General features: G+C 36.0%; 1 protein-coding gene across 1 annotated transcript in view; it reads right to left on the reverse strand.

Annotated features, from left to right (window-relative positions):
* The window catches only part of ZBTB20 (zinc finger and BTB domain containing 20), a 777,433-nt gene extending 759,591 nt beyond the window's left edge, over window positions 1–17,842 (reverse strand). The window contains exon 1 of the mRNA XM_023517824.1: window positions 17,799–17,842. The gene's annotated coding sequence lies outside the window, so the exon portion shown is untranslated. The remainder of the gene's footprint in view (window positions 1–17,798) is intronic.
* Window positions 17,843–23,897: the final 6,055 nt, after the last annotated feature.

Here is a 23,897-nt window from a genome sequence, read left to right on the forward strand (position 1 = left end):
AAAAAAAAAATAGCCAGGCATTGTGGCAGGCACCTGTAGTCCCAGCTACTTGGGAGGCTGAGGCAAGAGAATCACTTAAGCCCAAGAGTTTGCGGTTGCTGTGAGCTGTGATGCCACAGTACTCTACCAGGGTGACATAGTGAGACTCTGCCTCAAAAAAAATAATAATAAATAAATAAAAATAAAGTAACAAATGAACAAATGAAATAAAAGAGGATAATGCATAGAACAATGACTATAAACCATATTTCAATTAACCAATTTAATACATCTGAAGTCCCATTTTTTTATCATGTTTATTTTTTTAGTCCAACTTTTTAAAATGATAAATGCTTTAACAGTACTTCTCAAACTTTAATGTGCATATGAATGGACTGGAGAATGAATATGATTTATTAGGTCTGGGATGGTGTTTGAGATTCCGTATGCAAACCTCCTGGGGGATACAAATGCTGCTGGCCCCACAGAATCTGTATTACCTACCCATTTCCAAATATGAGGTGCCATGGAAGCTAAAAAGATTGAGACTATAGGTAACAAGACATTTATTTTGTCAATCTAAAATTTATTTTTTTTAAAAAAAAGAGAACAGAACAAAAATAAAACATTATCACAGTTTAAGCTTGACCATCAGTGACTCAAGAAAATCAGATATTTGATAAACTAAATAAACTTAATTGACCACTGAATGGGATAATACATGCTATATTTTGGAAAGTTTATTACAATTCTAAGAAATGATGATTTGATTTCAATCTATTCCAAGGAGAAGCAGGTCTTGCAAAACGTACTGGAATTAGAGTTTACTTTGAAGTAAATGACACTTCTTTTCCGAATTAAAAGAAACTTACAGAATATTAAGAATAAAGGAGGAGTATTTTGGTTTCTTGAGGATCAGAATAAACATATCACCTTTAATTTTCCATTTCCTTGGTGTTCTCTACAGAAGTACAACTCTCAACTGGGAGAAAGACCATAGGCAGTTAGAAATTTTCTTGAAAGGAGACAGAAAAGAACAGAATTAAAAATGACTAGAAATTACACATCCGAGAACTCGCACAGCATATACTAAAAAGTCCTACTATCTAGAAACGTTAAAATTATTAAGCAAGAGAGAAGAAATACATTTTAAAATATATCTATCACAACTACTGTTAATTTATGTTTAATAAAGATAATCAATAAATAAGTAGAAAGTAAAAATAGACCAGAGGCAGTGGCTCATGCCTGTAACCCTAGCACTCTGGATCGCCTACAGAGAAGACTGCTTGAACTCAGGAGTTCAAGACCAGCTTGAGCAAGAGCAAGACCCCATGTCTAATAAAAATAGAAAAAATTAGCCAGGCAACATTGCACCAGCCTGTACTCCCCGGTATTGAGTAAGCTAATGCAGAAGGATCACTTGAGCACAGGAGTTTGAGGTTGCAGTGAGCTATGATGAAGCCCCTGAACTTTATCTAGCGTGACAAAGTGAGATCCTGTCTCAAATAAATAAATAAAATAAGGTGAAAATGTATTTCTTAGAATAATTTCATTAAGGGAAATATGTAGTATTGAAAGAGAATCAATTTAGGTTGTTTTTATTACTAGCTTTGTCTTGAGTCTAATTATAAAGACTGCTGTCCCTCGTCAGATCCATCTTTTCAGCTTTCTTATAACTTTCTGCCCTTTACTAGTAGAGTAATAGTCAAATTATGCTTAGACTAGCGAAACAGCAAGTAAAAGTCAAATTATTGTCTACGGCCATATCACCCTGAACACACTCGATCTTGTCTAAAAGTCAAATTATTGAGGAAAAAATAGCAAGTTAAAAGTCAAATTATCGAGGAAAGAATAAAATAGGGACATGTTATTGGGGAAGAAGCCAGGTATAATATAATTTATTTAGATTAAAGGGACATATTCATCCATTCCATTCTCCCCAAACTGAAATTTAGGTAACTTTAAGAGTAAGGTATAGCATTAAGACTATACCTATGTTTTATTAAAAAAAGAATGTCTAAATGTTTTAATTTTTTTTTTTTTTTTAGAGACAGAGTCTCACTCTGTAGCCCTCAGTAGAGTGCCATGGCATCACAGCTCACAGCAACCTCCAACTCCTGGGCCCAGGCGATTCTCTTGCCTCAGCCTCCTGAGTAGCTGGGACTACAGGCACCCACCACAACACCCGGCCATTTTTTTGTTGCAGTTTGGCCGGGGCCGGGTTTGAACCCGCTACCCTTAGTATATGGGGCCAGTGCCCTACCCACTGAGCTACAGGCTCTGCCCTGTTTTAAAATTTTTGAAGTGGTGCTCTTAACCAACTAACTAGCATAGGTGTTTCCTAATACTCTCACACCAAAAAAAAAAAAAAAAATTAGCAATTGGAAAATTAGGTGTCTGGTAAGTAAAAGATAATAAGGATTTTACTATTTAATGTGTTCACGCCATAATCATTATCAGCTACAGCTATAAATTACAAGAAATAATTTCCAATGAAATACAACAGATTACAAAGCTGTGCTTAGCTAAGGCCATTTATTAAATCAAAACACAATATAGCATTACTATTATGTCCAGATGTGAAAAAACCCAAGACTTCCCACATGTTTGTATCTTTATACTAGAACAAGAGGTCATCAGGACATGTACTGAACAAAAAGTTTCCCACAATCACCAGGAAAAGAAACAAAAGAAACTTTGGAGATCCATATTAGACTTAAGCAATTAAGTGTATTCACACCTTCATGGATTCCACTATTCTGTTTAAGTTTTTTATTTCATCAGCAAATATGTTCTATTACTGGTATGTAAAGAGGCTTATTACCAAATACGCAACTTGAAGTATATATAAAATGTCCTTTAAGTGTAAAAACATGGCTGCCTTCAAATTTTCATCATCATTCTTTTCACCAGGCCTTATGGTTGTTAAAGAACTTTAACATTTATTAATTTACTTTACTCTCACGAAGATTATACAAAATAAGTGAGGAAAATACCACTATCACTATTTTAAAGATTAAGATTCAAAGACAAAGAAGTGGAACAATTTGCCTAGAGTCATCCTATATACTGAAATTAAAGCTATCAGTTTGCCTCTGACAACTCTTTTTAGCTATTTCCATAAAATATTTTCCTTTTCATTGCTATCTGGATGACTTCCTCTTTACCCAAGAGTTATCTAGGACTGTTTTCTTTAATTCATATGTAGTTTTTTTTTTTAACCTTTTAGAAAAACTTCTAAAATTCTAATTATGCTAGTTTGCAATTAGAGATTGTGCTTGCAAAATCTCCACATTCTTACAAAATCTTCACATTCTAAAACTTAAGTTTTCTTAGTGACCGTGCACAAAGATGTTAAAAATATTTTTAAAATGTCAGATTCCGGGATGAGTGGAGAGAGGGTAATTGGGGGGACCTCACCTATTGTGCATATTGCAAGCATACGTGTCAAATATATTAATAGTAGAGTAGAAATGTCTAAAACAATTAAGTGAGGTGAATGATATGTTAACCAGTTTGATGTAAACATTCCAAATTATACATAAAAGCAGCACACTGTACCCTATAAATGCAGTAATGTACACAGTTATGATCTAATAAAAAAATAAAACTGTAAATCCACAATAAATAAAATTTATGATTCTATACATATTAAATCATATTTATGAATTATATTATTTCTCTTAGTCATTGTGTGTATTCAATAAAACTGGACCTTTCCAATAACTTGGACTTTATGTGCTAATCAATTCTAAATAAACTTGCTGTATATAGATTTATGTGGTTATTTTCCTTATAAACTGTGACTTTTATTATAGTACGCCTTATCTCTGGGTACTCTGAATTCCATCTTATTTGGTATCAGTGATGTCAATCCTAATTTTTTCTTTTATTTGCATTTGTCTGATGTCTTTATAACTAATCATTTTACAAACAACTTTTCTTCATAGTATTGTCTTACATATTTTTCTTATATTTTGGCTAGCTAATGTTTTTAAATATAATCTGATATTATCTTATAAAGAAAGAATTTAGCCCATCTATGCTAAATACAATTCATGTGCTTAATTATTTTAATTAAGGCATTATTTAATTACCTTCCAATTATTTTTACATTTATTTTCTTATACAACATTCTTGTTTCGTCGTTTCTCTTTTCTGTACCTTGTTAATCAAGTGGCAAGACAGTCTACTAGCCCCTCGCTAATATGGAAGTTCTAAGCGATGTTCTGTTGCACTGAGGATTAGCTTCCCTTTCATACTATTAAAAAAAGAGATCAGTACAAGAGACATTTTTCCCCCACCAAAAGGTTCTACCTTCCCTTAGCTTTTCTCTTAAATAAATGAGATCTTTAGAATATATTCACTTTCTTCTCTCTCCTCTTCCTTTCTTATCTCTCACCACCCATTTTCCTCCTTTTACTTTCTAGCTACCAACCTTCTCCAACTAAATTCTTATTATACAGTTTAGTATATTTTAAAATACCCTTATAGAAATGGGATCCTTCTCTAACAAGAGCCTGACATTACCCCTTGCATTTCATATTGCTAACCAGATGAAATTATACACATACATACAGAAGTATACATAAATGCCCACTATTCTCCATTATTTTTTTCCCTCTTCATCTTCCTCCTCTTGAAGTCTTTCTTCCAGTTAACATGGTGTCTGCTTATAATCTATTCTCAGGCATTTTCTGAGATGTGGTGTAATCGGTGTATACGTTGAGTTCTTATACATCCCTAAGTGTATTTCTTTCACCTTGGCTAGCAAATAGCTTTATAGAGATTTGGGATTGTGTTAATAGTTTGGGGGCTTTTGCTTTATTTTGTTGGGTTTTTTGCTATCTGTAGCTATCATTCCACTATTTTGTAACTTTCAGTATTGCACATATGAAGTCATATGATATTTTGATATTTTTCCCCTTTATTGGAATTTGTTGTTTCTATTTGAGAGTTTATGCTTCAATTTAATTTTTGGAATTCAGAACTTTTATCAGAATATAAAATGTCTTTTGCCTTCAATCAAGACCATAAATCTGTAAATTTCTTCAATCTACAGACCATAATCTTTCTTAACCTCAGAGAAATTGTTTTTTAAAAAATTTTTCCTCTCCCTCACCTATTCTAATTTCTCCCTGTATAATTCCTTGTTTTGATTTCTAGAGCGACTGTATTCGAGACAGAATAAAATAGATAAAATCTTTTTCATTCACCATTTCCATCATATTTTATTTTCTTCTCCATGTGATATGTTTCTTACATTTGGTCTTTTAGTTCACTAATTATTTCAAAGGTGACTACATTCCCCTTTAATTCATCCACAGAGTTGTTCAACTGAGATATTTTCTTTAGTATCTGAAATTCTTTTTTGTTCTTTATTTGCACTTCCTTAAGTGCTTCTAATTTTTTTTTTCTTTCAAATTCATGCTTCATTTCTTTGTGCCAGTAGTACTACTTGCCTGGGGTATATGCTCTGATTTTCCTCTCTCAGTTGCTATTAAGTTTTCTTAAATGGATTGTTATATTTTTGTTCACTCACTGGAGCTCAGGGTCTGATTGTTGGATTATCCTAAATGGCAGAAGTATCACAGGTGGTGAAAAGCAAAAGTAGGCAGCCTGTCAGTTCCCTGCCAACGCACATGGAGGAAGATCTCTGTTGTCCTATCTCTATTTCTTTTTAGCCTCAAGGGACAGAGAAGACTTTGCCAGTACATTCAGCTACTCTGGCTTTTTAGCTAGTTGGAGAGACCTAGATACTTAAAATGGGTAAATATTGATCTTCTCCTATAGGGGTTCATAAACTTCTGAAGCTCAAGTTCTTTTCCTCAATGTGTCATGGTAGTTCATAAATGGCAGCATTCATTTGATTCAGAAAGGCAGACAACTTGGAATTGCAAACAAAGGGGAAGATAGTCATATATAGGTATCTTATTTTCAAAATTCTTGATTTTTAAAAAGTCAGGAGGGGAGGAGGGTCCAAGGTGGGTCTAGACTTCATAATAATTATTCCTAAGAATCAATAGTTCCTCCAGAAAATATATTCCTAAATATATAATGACAATATAATCTCTGTATGTTCTTAGGTACTGATCCCAAAATACAGGGTGGCATAAAGTTCCTGTGCAATTTAAATAGTTACAATCATTTCATAGTTTAATAGTTAAATAGTTGTAACTATTTAAATTGCACATGAACTTTATGGCCACCCTGTAAACTACAGCTAATAATCACTTTAAGTTAGCTTTTGCAATCTCAGTTTTAATTATCCCAGGACATAACTACCTTTTGCTTTGAAAACAACTTCATATTAATTTACTATAATTTCAGTTAAAAGAAAGGCAAATATGATGTCAGCCAATCAGGTAAGTTAGCTATCATCTACTAGCAAGTCCTAAAAATATGAAAACACATGTTGGCTGTTATATAGAAAGTACACGTATCCTACATGTTGTTTACATGGCATTACCCTCCTCTATCTGTCCCTACTGATTACAGCCTAATGTAAGCTAAAACTATTTTTTAATTGTGTGAAATTTTTAAGACATTCCTTTTTTTAAAGAATTAGAAAGCTTATATAAAATGTTCATAATCTCAATTTGATCTATGAAGAGCAAAAAATATCATGGTTTGTTTGTCCTACCATCCAGATAGGAATCACAAAGGATATGAAATTTGGGTTTCATCCCTGAATCAGTAGGTAATGTAATTCTTTGTACTCTTTTTCAACACAATATCCTGAATTGATTGTAACAGATTTGCTTTACTATTGATGGGCAATATCTGATATATTTCTTTTCTGAATCACAGTAAATATAATTTTTTATTGAAACTTCTGCCATGATAGAATTTCATTAAGTACCTAAAAGGATAAAAAGTCATGAGCATCTGTAAAAATGTCTGGGTCTTGGAAAAGTACAGAAAAAGCCTACAATAGGTAACAGGTTTTTTTGTTTTTGTTTTTGTTTTATTCTTGGGGATTCATTGAGGATATAAGAAACCAGGTTACACTGATTTCATTTCTTAGGTAAAGTCCCTCTTACAATTATGCCTTGCCTCCAAAAGGTGTGTCACACACCAAGATGTCTCCCCCAATGTTAAATTTGTACTAGAGGTAGCAGAAAATAAGTAAATGAATAGCCTCGTAAGCAAGAACTACTCTTCCTAGGATACACACAAAAAAAGTCTGATTAACAAACATTTATTGAATCCCTCCTGTGTGCCAGATATTGTGATAAGTACATCCTAACGTTGTAAAGTTGAATAAAGCAGGGATCTGTCCTTAAGGAACTGTAGTTAAATGTAGTATAATTCTAAATGTTACCTTTCCTAAGTGATGAACATTAAAGAATTTCAGTCATGAGTTAAAATGCATATGAAATACTAAACTGAATCAAATTCACTTTACACCAGATGCACCCATTTTTGCATAATAAAACTCCTCATTAAACATATAATAAATAGAAACAGTTATTTCTGTTTAACCCAAATGAACAATCTACCACCATTTATTTCTGGCTCTTCTACACTTCAGAAATTCACTTAGTAACAAATGTTGAGACTGTAATGTAGAACATCTAAATCAGAAGGACCCAGAATCCTGTTCATTTTTCCCAAGCTGCTTTCTGGCTCAAATCCCCCCTTCAACATAGTATCGCCTTGTTCTTAACCCCTTTTTAGAATAAGAACGTTTATTAAAAGGATAGTTTTCAAAGGTACTTCTCTGAGTGTCAAATACATAAAAGACAGTAAGATGCAAATAGCACAGGTATTAAGAAGACTGGCTACCGTAGGATATCAAAAGAACAAGAACAGCGTACCACTGACAATGAACCTAAAGGGGAAAGGTGCTATGCATGAATTGAATGTTGACAGTTTTGCTAACTTCACAATACAGTAGAACCTCTGTAAGTTGACCATCCAAGAGAATGTAACAAATTGGTCAACATATGGAGGTGGTCAACATAAGGAACTAAGCCTATTGTACCGATACATAGGTGTGGTGCATATGTAGTCTATGAAAATTAGGTCAACTTCAAGAGATGTAGAGAGACAGTCGACCGTGAAAGTTCTGCTGTTATTTTTTTCAGTGATTCATCCATTTGAAGCATATGAAATGATTATTGCACTGTTTCCTAACACACTAAAATAACAGCTGGAAGAAAATATAGTAGATACCATCATAAGGAAAAGATTTGAAAGGGATGCATTTTCATTATTATTTGACTCCATTTATACGATACAATTCATAGATATAATTAGCTCAACAGTGAATATTACCTCTGGAAAACTTTTGAAGGTTCTAGTATCTTCAAAAACCAAAAAAAAAAAAAAAAAAGGTTTTAGTATCTTGAAAAGTGTATATGAGTATACATGTATACGTATACCTGGTATATATATTTGTATCGTACTTGGTTCAAATTCATAAATTACTTAAAATAAAAATTCACTTTAAAAGTTACTACAATTTCTTTTTAACTACTATAATTCCTTTTTAACTCATGCTAGCTGCACTAAATATAATCCAAAGCCATGTATGCACACTGCCTTTACCTGAGCTGATCATATTAGACTACCACTCTGATAGAAATATACTTACAATATCAAATGAAATTGAACCTTTCTTTCAGTACAGACAAATCAAGGTAAATTTGAAGTTACATAAGAAAATTCTGGACTGTATTCCACTTCAAGCCTATTAGAGCTGGTTTGAAATTCCATGAAGATGAGAAGAACACCAAAGACTAAATTAGATAATGAATAAAACATAATTAAAGTATAAGTTTTGTCACCTCTCATATTCATCAAATCCTCAGGAAAGCTAACAGGTGCTTTCATGTCTTTGAAAAGTGAACAGTAAACAGAAACTTATAAATGCTTCTAGAAACACTGATTTCAGAATCAGGTGGCACACAGCAGGCATTAAATATATGGTTTACCATAAAGGTCACTGTGCTGAATGGCACTGTAATGCATAGAAACCAACTTCTTACTCCCTAATTCTAGTTTAATATTAATAATAATGCTTTTATGCCAAAAGCATAGCAGTTTTTATATATCAAAGTCTAGGTGGCCCATATTTAAGCCAGGTATTGGTTTCTGAAATAAACATAATGGCATAAACACTAAACAATAAACATAAGGGCCTTCCAAAGTCAGTAGATCTGCCACAGTTGATATTGTTTCTCCCTCTTTTCTCTGTATACTCTCTTGTTCTTGATACTCAGTCTGTTTTGAATTAGCTTTCCTTTTTGACTGCTAGCTCCCCAGTACTCTAGGCTCAGTGCTTCCTTTACCTGCTCCTACTCATGATTTCCATACCCTGCTTTAAAACATGGTACCCAGCTCCACTTTTGTCCATGGAACTAAATCAGGGAGCAGTCCATTTCACTTCAAAAATTCTCTCTCTGCATTTTGTAATTCCCTCTCTGAATTTGTAATTCTAGACAGAAGTGTTAAATTTTTAAAACTCTACCATAGCAACTATTTATCTCTCAACTTTTTCACATAGTGCTCTTTCTAGAACCTTCTCCAAATCTATCATGACTTTCTTGAAATAAAATTATCAGTACTAATCTGGGCAAGTACTAAGTGAAAATAGTCCCAATAGAAGTCTGGTGGGATGGTGATAAAGAAGTTAGGTTCTCTAGAGTTGGATTTGTGTTTGAATTCCCATCTGTTATATGCTAGCTCTGTGACTTTGTATAATAATCTTACCCTCTCTGAGCCTTAGCTTACCTTTAAAATTGGGATAATAAAGATACCTGACTCATAGGATTGTGGAATTACCTGAAAAAAAATAATGCAAATGTAATCAATGCCTGCTACAGAGTAAGCTCTCAAAAAATGCTAGCTACTATTGTTGGTGGTATAATTAATATTATAGTTTAGTATAAGGATAGAATTCATTTCATTTTCTTTTCACTGTGCTTCCCGCTAATAATTCTGCTAGTCTTTCTGGCACCAATGTCTTTAGAAAAGATTACAGTAATTCCTCAATATGTGTGTTGGGTTTCAGTTAACACCCTAAAATTAGTTTCCCTTAAGCACATTTAGAATATTTTCTCCATTATTTGCATGCACTGAAGCACACATACCACCTTTGATGCCCAATGGTTAATCTAAAAATTTTCTTCCAATTTCTCCCAATTAGCTAGACATTTGGAATAGCTTGGGATGACTTAATATAGTGGAGAGTTTACTGTATACTTTTTCTATGAGGTGATTTATAAAATATTATATGATTAGCTCTAGGAACATATGGTGCTGTGGGAGGGTATAGGGAGAAAGGAGGATTCAGGACTGTATAGTTCCCTGCATACTGCTGTTTCCTTTTGTGAATAGGTAGTGTTTCATAGCTTTGAGGCTCTCACTACCATTCCTAATAGCCAAAGGAATGTGAGTCATCTGAGACTGAAATGAAAACTTTGAAGTTACTATTAAAGATCTATCAAGTAGGTATACACAAATTGTTTCCTTCTAAATGGGACAGGGCAGTATTTGCAAAGTCTTTCTTAACACAAATTCTTTCTGCTATCCTACATCAAAATAAACAAATTTCTTTCCCTACCTAGTCATTTCTCATATGTAAATTCATCCCTTGATGGGTATTATGTAAAAACAAAAACCAAATGCAGTAGTTAAAAATTACCAATTTTATAAGACCTATATGGAAGTGAGTCCTAATTACCCAAAGTAGATCTACTTTTTGCCTAGAGAAGACAGAGTAAACCAAGTTTACTTTTATTCTTTGAAGAAATATATCTATTTGTCTATATATTTTATAGAATTGGAAAATGAGTGTGAGTTAATACCTTCCTCTAATACCTGCTTTCCTCTGGATGCTAGATGAAATGCAAAGGATCAAATTTACAAATTCTACTGTCAATATAGCGTTCTGAATTAAGGTAAGCTGGCAAAAATATTATGCAAACTAATAAATGTATTATACTTAACAACTATGGAAGATTATAAGCACTTAAATATTGTCTATCTACACTTATGCCAGTGTGCGGTGTTTGAAAGCAAGCATCACTTAAACAAAACTTTTATCAAGAACTAGAAGTAAAAAGCAAAGTTAAATATTTTTCATGTTCTTTTTTTTTTTGGTGCCCTCAACATCACTTCCACTACCTAAAGCTGAAATAATGACTCAAGTGTTATAGGAAACATACTCATATTATTATGACTACAAATGACCCAAAGATGAAGAAGGTAAAGATCCACACAGATTATCTGATATGCCCCAAATCACACAAATTAGTCAGCAGCAGCACTAGACCTGGAACCACCCTACTAGCTCTATATCCAAGATGTCTGACAACATACAATAAAAAGTTCAATTAATATATGCGAAATTGAAAAGGCAGATGTTGTTTCCTCAAGTTAAAAACCTTTGGATGTAATGACTCCTACTTACTTGATTTTAGGTTCCTAGAAAAATAAGTTTAAAATATCATAAAATTGTAAAATCTGATTAGAAATAATGAAAACTACAAAGGAAATTTGTATTTTCCATTAAATCAAAACCATAGAAAAGGCCATTTTCTTATGTCAAATGGAAGCCGCGTGAGAGTGTGAGCATGTGCCTATCTGCGTGTGTGATGGTAGTGGTTTTTGGGTTATAACTGTTAAGAGGTTCTTCTTCTAATTCCCTTTTGCAATGGTAATCTGTGTGCCAAAAATGAAGATACACATTCATAAAATGAATTTCTGGTGATTTATAAAACACTGAAGTATAAATAAGTAAATGTCTAAAAACTTAATAAGGACAATAAGAAAATGGTTGCCAAGAATTTCAAAATTAAAAATCTATATCTTTTTAATATTGTATTCAATTAGAAATAAAGAACACCTTTAGAAAAAAATCAAAAGTAATTGAAAAGAAATTAGATCCGTGTACCCCACTCTCTAAACTGTGTATGTATTTTTCCTAAAGTGCATATTCATGAGCTGACAGTAAAGACAGGCTGGCTGCTTTGTTTGACTATAGTTCTGTTTACCTCTTACTGTCAAGAATGGATTTTGACACTCACAGTATTAATATTGCTATTTTTATTGATATAATTAGCACTGCTAAAAATAATTTCTCAGCCTGCCATATCTAAGAATACCCTTACAATCAGCACCATTAGGGCTTCTTTTTATTGTACGACGCCTTGCAAATAGATTGCTGGCCCAAAGAACCACAGTGACCTCATGATGTGGAAATTACTGAACAAAAAACATTACCCTGTCAATAGAGACGACTGTTTTGTGTATGACTTCACTAAACAAACTAGTTTATATTTGTTTGAAACTAAAGTTTCTCACCAATCTGCTGTTTCAATTTCACATCACGCCATATTGTACCTAAAACAGGCAATCTGGATTCCTGTTGCTACTTTTTTTTTTTTTCCTCAAACAACTCAGGAATGGGTTTGAAATACAAGGCTTGAATATATAAAACAGAAGAATTAAGACACCCAAAATTCAGAATGGGTGGGTGAAAACAAGTATGCTTGAAACCATTTGTATAACTGCTAGTGGGTGGCCTACTTGTGAGTTTTTGATCATTACATGAAAGCAAAATCAAAACATATTTTATCTTGCCTCTAGATCACATCAGCTGTGACAATAACCTTATCTAGACCTTGAATAGTTTGTTCCTAAAACAAAGTGGGGTGACTGACCCAGTGCATTTTCAACACAGAGTAGAAAGGCCAAAAGAAAATGACAATACAATTCAAAACAAGTTTGTGGAAACTGTAGACTGGTATATTAAAACCTTTCTTTGTCTCTATCACTTGACAGATGGTTAGCCCTCACACAGCCTAGTATCTCTGGCAAAGAAATGACTGTGTCTAGCCAATAACACCCCAAATTTTGACTTAAAATGCACTGTACACATGCTTAGACTTACCTTATAAATATGAATATTAATAAACTTAGTTATGCTTATTTTATTACTATACAAATTTGACATATGTCAAGATTTTATCTTCTGCCCTATGAATACTTCTTTTTGAAACTCAACTATCTTAGATAGATTTCGAGTTCTAGGAACTCCACACTTCAAAACTCATTCATTTTATGGGCTGCCTGTTAATCATGCTTTTTAAAAACTTCCAAAATAACACTGTAACCCAAATGTTACAAAATTTCCAGAAATGTACCTGTGTTTCTATATTATCCAGAAGAAAGTTTTGGTAACAAAGTGGGTTAAACAAATTACCTGGGAACCTTCATTGCATTCCATGTCAAGGACCATAGGCCAGGACTGGATTTATCAAGTACTGAACTATATATTTATTCAACAACTATTCATATGTAATTATATACTCACAGGCAAACCCATGTTGATCAACCATCTTTACTAAAAAATAGGAAAAGTTCTTAGTTATTAACGTTTTATTTACCACTCTTTGCTTTAAAAAATCCAATTAAAACAATATATTCCATTAGTTATAAAGTCTGTTTATTCCTAGATTTTCCTATGTATAGCTTTCGGATGCTGGCAAGTCTGTAAACAAATAGCCAGAGGCAATCACAAAGTGCTCTAACGTGTATTAACATGCACTCTTTCTGGAGGATGCTGATTATGTTCCAAATTAGCTAGCATAAATAGAGATCTAATGTAGGTAATGAAGAAACCATCCACACAAGACAGGATGGGAAGGCTGAAGGATGAAAAATTGTGTATTAAATAGTTACTCAATTAAAGTCTGAACTTATATTTGGATAAAAAAAGTAAAATCTCCATGACAGAGGAAAACAATGAATATCAGAACTTGTTATTTCAGAACTATGAACTAGATTTTAGAAAGATGAGACACCTATTACTTGAAGCCCCAACACAGAATTAAACCATATACTCAATCAAGCACCACATTCTGTTAGAAACCTAGGATTTCGCCCCCTACAGACTAAATGATTAGATTTAAAGTAATGCTAAAATCTTCTATAATGTTCCTCTTGCACTACAAATGGTCTATTAAAGTAGAAAACTGCCAATCAAATGCTTTTCAGTTTGAAAAAAAAAGTTTAAATAACAAAGCATTTCTGCAGGCCTCTTTTTCTATTTCTTTGATGTTACCTATAAATTAATTACAACAAATTTTCATCTTCTCTTGATAAAACAATAACCAAAGCCAAGAATGATGATGCCCACCTGTGGTCCTAGCTATTGGGAGTCTGAGGTGGGAGGGAGGATCATTCAACCCTGTCTCATCCTATCTCAAAAAAACAAACCAACAAAACTAGCAAGCAAAAATACCTCACAACTAGAAAAGATTTAGATATTTGATTTTTCAAATATATTCTTAAAACAAATCCTAATGGAAAATTTACAGATACTCTAGCTTTTGTTTTACCACACATTGCTAACAAACCACACAAAATAGAAATTTTACAGTAAATTTTAAAGCACAAGATTCTTTTAAATGTAAAGCAATGTTTTATTTCAAATGCATGCTGCAAATTATGAAACAAAATTAAATCTCTATCAGGAAGACCCACAGGGAGAATGTTGCATAACAACAAAAGGTATAAATAGGAAATAAACAAAGGTCTTTGTTTCCTATCATTGGCAACTGGTAAATACCTTCCTGGAGCTCAAACTTCTGGAAGCCCTATCAAATAGTAGCTTCTATAACAAGAAAGCAGCTAGGTTTAAAGTTGCGTCCCAAATAATTACACAGGGGTGGGTAATTTTCTTTCTTGTTCACTGTTACACCCCAAGTGTTTAGAACAGTATCTACAACTTCATGAATTTAACCATCCATTTCAAAAAATATGATGATTTCTGAGAATAATGCAGAGCCCACCAAGCTCCACTCTGTATTTCAAATGTTTTAAAGCAGGCTCTCCTCATTACTGATTCCAAAGATATTAAGAATAATTTGTAATTCATTTATAAATTATAGATCCTTTACATGAACTTAGTTGTAGCTTTTATTGCTTTTCTAAAATGACCTAATTATTCAGTCTAGTCTGTTTCCTAGAAAGTCCAATTTGTCTAGAAAGTCTTCTGAAGATTTTCACTAATGAGACAAAAATAATTCAAAATGCTTTTTTCCTCAGACTTTCTTCCTCTCAAGTACTCAAATTCTTATTAATTTGACAGAAAGAAGAGGTGGATATTTGTGGGTCCCAAAACTTCCTGACCTAACTGCATGGGAAATTAGCATCACTTTAACTAATAGTTCTAAATGACCCCTTCCCCAGTTATGACTCTTGCATGAAATTTCTCTTTCCTCTAATATTCTCTTTAATTTCATATTGTCTTGCAGTAGCTAGTCAAAGTACACATAACCAATATCTTTATCTTCTTGGTTTAGCAGTAATCTTAAAAAGTTATCCTAGATAGGTAAACATAGAAACTTCTTCCTAGAAATGGACAAAGTTTTACATTTTTTAGTCTTAAATTTCCTTCTTTGGCCTGTTAAAATTAGGATCTCACCAAGAAAGAACACACAATGCTTTGGAGGCTGATAGATAGTAAACCTGTAACCTGACTTTCAGTGTATTCCACTGGTCTTTAAGATCCAAATCACAAAACCAACAGTAACCAACCACCCAACTCACTGAGCAATTAGTGTATTTCCAGAAAACTCACTTTTCTTCTCCTGGCCTGTTTACTTTAAGACACCATGTGTTCTCAAACCAAAAGCCCTCCAAAATTGAGCTCAATAGAAATCACAACTCGAACTTTGGGAATTAAGCCTTGAGCAATGAACAGTGAGTAACATCATCAACTCCTCAAGGACAATTTCAAAAGCTTTCTTGGGCAAAAACAACTTAAGAAATAGCACAGGGGTATCACCATGCACTATGTGTGCATGGACTTGGATGCGTTGTGATTAAGAATGACAAAAAGCAAAGACACAAACATCAAAGTAAAATATTTTTCTTTTCCTATAAAGATAAATACACCTAGTTTTAATTTAAAAAATGAAGTAAGTAGTCAAATCTTGACTGGGCAAACTTACACAGTTGTCCTTTGGTATCCATTGGAGATTCTAGATCACCCCCCCCTCCACGAGGATACCCAAATTCACGGGTGCTCAAGTCCCTTGTAACCTCCAACCTTCCCCATGTATTTTAAGTCATCACTAGATCACTTAAAATACCTAATAAAATGTAAATGCTATGTAAACAGTTGTTATATTGTATTGCTTAGGGAATAACCACAAGGAAAAAAGTCTATGCATATCATCTATTCCACCCCCAAATATCTAAATATTTTTTATCTGCTTTTGGTTGAATTCAGGAAGGGGGCACCCAGGGATAGGGAGGACTGCTGACCATATGCAGGTGAGACGGGGGTGGGGGTGTGTCCTAACTATTTGCTATTCCCACAAGATAGCAAAACAGTCTACGGAATAGGAGCAGGAACAGAAATGAAAAGAAAGCATTTATGAATTTAAAGCTAATGATGACTGACTGCCATTTAAATTCAGGGTTTACAGCTATAGAATTTATTTACAAACTGCTAATTGTTTCTCAAAACTTAAAATAGCAACAAGTTGCGACAGTACTTGAAAACATTAGGGTACTTGAGGGGCCTCCAATAATTTTATTCGCTGAAACTTGCACATGGTCATGCAGTGAGAAAACTGGACTTCAGCAACACTTTCGTATTTTTAATGGCAAAGGCAGTAGAGACAATTCTCTCTTGTCTCCAAAGGTAATGTGTCCAACTTAGCCTGGGTCAGTGCTGATTCTGAGCAATGTACTAGACCCACAAGCTTCCAAATTACTTCCTGTTTCATTCAGATTTTTACTGGAGAGCTGTCATCCTGCCACTGACCTCATTCAACCCAGTTCAAAGTTAAGAGATCAGCGGATTACGCGCTAGGTAGTGTAGCACTACGCCATATTGTGTTTTTCGCTAATGTTTATAGTTTGTGTGCGCGCTGAGCATATGTTTGTGCAAGTGTGTTTATCAATAGAACTTTTAGAAAATCCCTGCCTCCTGCCTCTTCAGCATCCTTAAAAAGGAGAACAGCTGGGGGAGGGGCGGGGGGAGAACCTGAAAGCCACACTGACGGGAACGCATGGAACACTGTACACCGCACCGCGTTTCTTTAAAACTTTCCCAAACCTTCCAACGGTTTTAGCTCACGCATCAAATAGCGTGAACATTTTTACTGCTTCCAAAGCGGCCCAAAGGAGAAGAGAAAGAAGGAAAGGTGTGTCTTCCTTTCCCAAGCCCTCTCCTCTCTAGTCGTAGAAGCGAAGCAGGCGGGGGCCGGTAGCTTCGGCGTCTGGAGAGGCGTCCAGCGGCTCTGGGGCCAGGACACCTCCCGCCCCCCAGTTCTCTGAAGACGCTCCAGAGACCGCAAGAGCCACGGCAAGCGGGGGAGGACAGGAGGGAGGGGGCAGAAGACAAGCGGGCGCCTCTAGCAGCTCCTGAGCCCCGGCTAGTCCCCCTCAGCTCCTCTTCTTGGAAGCAGCAGCTCCAGGCGCAGGGAGTAGAGAGAAGAAGGCAGAAGAGACGTTTCCAGCTGCGGGACGCCCCGCCCACTCCCGGCACCCGGGGACCCTCCCGCTTGTCCCGCTCCCCGCCCGGGACTAGGCAGCCGCGGGCCGCCAGGAGGGGCGCCCGGGAGGAGGGGGCAGCGGCGGGGCGGGGCGCGGGGGCGCGCGCGCTCGGCCGGCCGACGGCCCGCGGGCTCGCCGCTCTGCAACTCGCTCCCCCAACCCCACCCCGTTCCCCTCCTTCTCAGTCCCGTCGCCCCCCATTCTCTGCGCCTCGCAGACGCCTCACCCACTTCCGCATGCACACACCCCTCCCTCCCGCCTGCACCACAACAAATTAGAGTTTTTGGCGTTACCTCCTCGCGCTCTTTAATCTTCTTTCCTTAACTCCTAAACTTCCCCCCGCCCCTACTTCTTCGGCAGAAGGCCCACATTGGGCGCCGCACGCCGCGAACCTTCTGTCTTTTCTAGCTATTGGGTTGTTCTCGTGTCACTCTTGGCTTTTGTGAGCCAATAAGAATGGGACGCCCCTCGTGAGGTTGCCGCCCATAAACAAAATGCACTCTTCCTCCTCTGCTCCCCGCCCCTATCTCCGCCCCCATCTTGCGCTTCCCTCATCTCTGTCACCTTCGATTGGGCTAGAAGAGGTCCAATCCGCTATCTCAAACATTCATTGGAGCATGGAAACTTCGCTCAGAGCAATGTTAACAGGCGATTGGTCGCTAGTCCTCAACTCCCTCTCCGCACCTTCGCCCACTCTGAGGAGGTCAGTCGTATCTCGTTGTTCAGTGATCCGAGAAATGGAAAACTATTGGTTCAGAGAGCCCGTCAGACCGGACTGGAGTGATCCATGATTGGCCGACACAGACACCAGCAAGTTAGGTTGTTTACTCCTCCGCTCCGCCCCACATTTTCCTCCACGCCCCCGCCCCCTCCTCGCTGCTTTTACTTTCTACGCATTTCTATTTCCTCCTTTATTTATTTATTTGTGATAAACTTAAATGACCCGGCGATGGAGGCGGGACTCTAGGAGAAGCCCGAGGATGACGAGCGGCGGCCTGGGGCCAATTGCCGAGAGGGCTGCAGGGTGAGGGGCAGCGGCGGTGGCCAGTGAGAAGCAGGTGTCTGGAGCGCGCTAGGCCTATGGAGCCGGGATGCCCCAGCGGAGGCGGCGGTTACCCGCTGTCTGGCGCGGCGAGCCGCGCGGGGGCAGCCTCGGGAGGGGCGGAGAGGGTGTCGCTGTCGCAGACGGCTGAGGCTGCAGGATGGAAGCTGGATTCTGGACTGTGGAGGAAAAGCGGGAGCGAGGATTTGGCGTGGCGGCTGCGCGCAAGGCCACCCTGGGTCAGGCTTCATTCCGCGGAAGCGAGCGCAGGTTGCCAGGTCGGGTCAGCGCAGGCCTGCTACGAAGTGCCAGAGCTTAAGGAAGAATGTGTTCGTTCCGAAGATTTAGAAAAGTACTATGTAAAACAATTTGAAATAAACCGCCTTTAATATAAATGAAGATTTATTATCCTACCAGAAAAAGCAGAGTACGTTTCTTATTACTAAACGCCTGAAGTTCCAGCGACCCAACCGGAGCCCACAAAATTCAATATCCTGCAAGTTGGAACAAATAAAGCAACACGGAAAATTAAATGTGGTTCAGATGCTTCATAAAACCTTCGTCCTTATCCATTTGTCACTCAGCATAGCACCCCCTCTGCCAAATTGGTTCAGTACGCAAACATTAGAGAAAAAAAATTAGGCTCAAGGCCAGAAAGAAGCCCAGGTTTGAGCCTGAGAATTCCTTAAAAGAGCTAAAATGGGGGAGGAGGAGTAGTCTTTCACTATACAAAGAAAAGAATAATTTTTAGCAAAGAAGTTGAGTTTGAGGGAAATTGGAATAGCAATATTTTAATAAAAAATAAGGGGCTTTATGAGGAATAACACAAAAGAATATCTTATATTTGCAATTTGATAATGGCATTGTTTGATATATAGTTTCCAATACACTTGAATTAAAGCCTCTAGATCTTGATTGACCTAGGCATCCTGGGGACATAACACCATGCTTTCACATAAGATCCTGGCTTTGATTAGAGGTCTTTGTCAGAAACTAAGCAAAATTGGCCCTGGTGAAAAAAAATGTACAAGGTCTTAACCTCCTAAATACCAGTAGAGCTATCTTTTAAGGACTCTTATGTCAGAGGCTCTCAGAATCCAAAAAATTATTTTATTAGGTGTCAAATTTAAAGTCCCTGAAGGTGCACAAATTGCTGTTGAGTTTGGAAGCCAACACATTTTTTAAAATTTATATATAAATTTCAGCTTAGTGATACATTAACTATAATAACTTTTCCATATAAAACAATAAGCTTCCCATGAGAAAATTTAGTAAAATTTTAAAAAGATGTTCAAATAGTTAATCCTGTAACTTCAAGCAGCAATGGCCACTCCCTCCAGTAATTGTTTTGGGGTTTTTTTTTGTTTGTTTGTTTATTGTTTGGGATTCATTGAGGGTATAAAGAATTAGGTTACACTGATTGCATTTGTTGGATAAAGTCCCTCTTATAATTGACTCTCGCTCCCCAAGACCTTCAGATTAATTGTTAAAACTCACTTTTCCACACGTTTTTAAGGTTGTATTCAACAGATTGCTATGAAACTTGATAGGGCTATAATAATGCATTAGGGAAACAGTGTAAAATATTCTAATAATATTCCAATAATAGTGAAAAGGTGAGACTTTGGGTGTTACTACCCCTATTTAAGAAGGTGGTTATTTTATATCCAGTTCTTTTGATGTTAGAAGCTGGAGTTACAATATTTGTGTCTCAAAAGAATGCATCAGTCTTCATGTTTACACACATACATACTCTGACCACACAAAAACATCTCAGAATATGTAGCAAGAATTCTGTGATTATGGCAAGGGGCAAGAGAGTTGTGTTCTTGATCGGCAATTAGCAGAACTGAGAAAAAGAAAAGAGTAATGCAGTAAGAAATCAAAGCAGGATAATGAGGAAGGCAAGATTGATAGAAAATGAAAATAAGAGTGGTGATTGCTTAGAGAAGAATTTTATAAGGAACTGCTATGTAAGTCCCCTAATCTATTGCCTTTACAGATTTTAAATAGTTTACAGTCCCTAAGACTTCAAAATAGGCCAAACTTCTAGTAAATATAATCTTCCTGTTACAAAAAAGGACAAAGACTTTGAATGCTTTATCCAATGTTGTAATTGGCAGAGCTATCATTTCAAACTCAAATCTGTCTGCCTCTTTACATTTATTATTTACTCATGAAGAACCAGAGACTTTCTTGACTCCCTAGGACCAACTGTAATCCCTATGTTCCTATTATCACAGGCAATGATTTTCTTTTCATTGATAAAGGTTATTTGAACTTGCAGATAAAGGTTATGATCACTTGCAATTTGACATTAGTTGATATCCATAGACAATTTTACACTGTTTACATTTGTTTACATAAATCCACAGTGTTTCATCGTTATCATTATAATTATTGCATAATTTTTTCCACAATCATAAAAAGGGATTTTTTTTCATTATATTTTTCAAGTATATTGCTGGTAAAAAAAAAAAAAAACTATTTGGGTTTTACATATTAACTTTGCATCCAGGTATTGTGATGCACTTTTTTATTGCTTTTTCCTTACCAGTTGGTTCTCTCTTTTTATTGTTTGTAAACTATTGCTTCATTTTCTTCTTTTATTTGATTGAAGAAAACTGCCATCAAAATGTGAAATAGAACTTTTGGTTGTGTGTACTTTGTCTTAGTTCTGCATTTTTGATACTACACCTTCAAGTATGTTTATTGCAAAAAGTTTCATTAAAGATGATTCTGAACACATATATTCATAGCTTGCAAAGCATGAAATTTTAAAACTCACCAATAAATAGTATTTTCTTTATTCTGTCAATGTATTAAATTACGATGATATGTTTACTGATGTTAAATCATCCTTCAATTCCTATGTAAAACATTTTAGTTTTATTACTATTTTAATGAATTTGTGTTTAATTTGCTAATTATTTTTTGAGACAGAGCCTCAAGCTGTCACCCTGGGTAGAGTGCCCTGGCATCACAGCTCACAACAACCTCCAGCTCCTGTGCTCAAGTGATTCTCCTGCCTCCACCTCTCAAGTAGCTGGGACTACAGGCACCTGCACAATGCCTGGCTACTTTTTGGTTGCAGCCCTCATTGTTGTTTGGTGGGTCTGGGCTGGATTCCAACCTGCCAGCTCAGGTGTATGTGGCTGGCAACTTAGCCAATTGAGCCACAGGCACTGAGCCAATTTTCTAATATTTTTACTTTGAAATTTTCTGACTTCATAGGTGAGATTGTTATTCATTAGTGAAATGGACAAATGGACCTTGCATAGTCTTCATCTAGTTAGGGAATTTGCTTCATAGAATTAATTGGAAAATTTTCCTTTTACCATACTCTAGAGTTTTTTTTTTTTTAATTCCATGGTAGATTTTATCTTTAAAACCCTCTTGGCTTGGGGCTGGTTTTCTTTCTTTTCTTTTCTTTTGTTTTCTTTCTCCTTTCCTTCTTGTTGAGAATTCATTGAGGATACAAAGAACCAGGTTGTATTGATTGCATTCATTAGGTAAAGTCCCTCTTAAAGTTGTGTCCCACCCCCAAAAGGTGTGTCATACACCGTGAGCCCCCCCATCCTCCCTCGTTCCCTCCCTTTCTCTGCTCTCTCCCCTAGTATCCCACACTGTGTACTAGGTCATTAATTGTCTTCATATCATAATTGAGTACATAGGATTCTTGCTTCTCCATTCTCATGATGCTTTGCTAATAATGTATTCTACTTCCATCCAGGTTAATACAAAAGAAGTAAAATCTCCATCTTTTTTAATGGCTGAATACATATACCACAGCTTGTTAATACATTCCTGGTTTGGTGGGCATTCCACATCACAAAATCTCAAAACTGCAGATGCTGTTGTTGATGTGGAGAGAAGGGAACACTTTTACACTGCTGATGGGACTGCAAACTAATACAAACTTTTCAGAAGGAAGTATGGAGAACCCGCAAAGAACTCAAATTAGACTTCCCGTTCGATCCTGCAATCCCATTACCGGGCATCTACCCAGAAGAAAAAAATCCTTTTACCACGAGGACACTTGCACTAGACCATTTATTGCAGCTCAATTTACAATTGCCAAATTGTGGCTTTCTTTTTTCTAAGGACAGATTTTTGTCTGTGTTTTCAATTTTATACTTTTTGGTCACTGTACTTTTCTCTTTGAGTCATTTTGATTATTTAAATTTTCTTAGAAAAGTATTCATTTTTCTAGATTGTTAAATTTATTGTTATAAATATATATAGTGTTATTTTTTAATTATTTCTCTTTTTAAAGTGGCCATAATTAGTGTCTATCACATAATCATATTTCTGTTCTTGTGAGCAGATTATTTATGTATTTACTATCTATATATTTGCAATTATTTTATGTTTTATTAAAATTTTTATTTATTTAGCTATATACATCCAAATTCTCTTCCTACATTTGGGGAATTTTAGAATTGTATATTTTATCTGTTCCTGTATAACAGACCATCCCTAAACTTTATGGCTTGAAACCACCACCATTTTATATGTTCCTGATTATAAGAGTTAGCAGTTTGGGCTAGACTCCGCTGAGCAGTCCTTCTGATCTTGCCAGTTATGTGTTGGGAGCTTCTATAGAGATCACACAAACATCAATAATTCATTTGTTTTCTTGTCTGTGCAATTAGAGTCAGTCACTCTATATGGCAAGACTTACCCCTTAGTCTATGCATAGACTCAGAAATACTATCCCAGGAAAAAATATTTGAAAAACTCATCTTAGCCAGGAAAAAACTCTTCTCTCTATTGTTTCAATTTATCAATTCCTCTCTGACTCTCTCTCTCTCTTGTCTTCCTCTTATGATTACATTAGGCTCACCTGAATAAACTAGGATATTTTCTCTACCTCAAGATCCTTAATTTAATCACATCTGCAAAATCCCCTTTGCTATGTAACACATTCTTGGGTTCCAGGGATTAGAATGTGGACATCTCTTGGGAGAGAGGGCAATTATTCAGCCTACCAAAGAAGGCTTTTTGTCAGTCTTGTTATTTTTACACTTAAAAAAGGCCCAAAGAATGTAGGACTGCCATTTTTAAAATTGAACTTAATTTTCTAGACACAATTCCTTAGGTCTTAGCAGCAGTTCTGGAGTATATCTTCCTTATGTTGTAATACTTAGCCCAAGGACTGACCACTGAGTTTCTATAACTAAAGGATTTCTTTTAAATGTATGTACGTATTTATTTATTTATTTTTGATGCAGAGTCTCACTTTGTAGCCCTTAGTAGAGTGCCTTGGCATCACAGCTCACAGCAACCTCAAACTATTGGACTTAAGTGATTCTCTTGCCTCAGCCTCCCAAGTAGCTGGGACTACAGG

Source organism: Otolemur garnettii, unplaced genomic scaffold (genome assembly GCF_000181295.1).
Source record: "Otolemur garnettii isolate 467f Iridium unplaced genomic scaffold, OtoGar3 scaffold00122, whole genome shotgun sequence".
In the NCBI taxonomy this organism is placed as follows: Eukaryota; Metazoa; Chordata; class Mammalia; order Primates; family Galagidae; genus Otolemur; species Otolemur garnettii.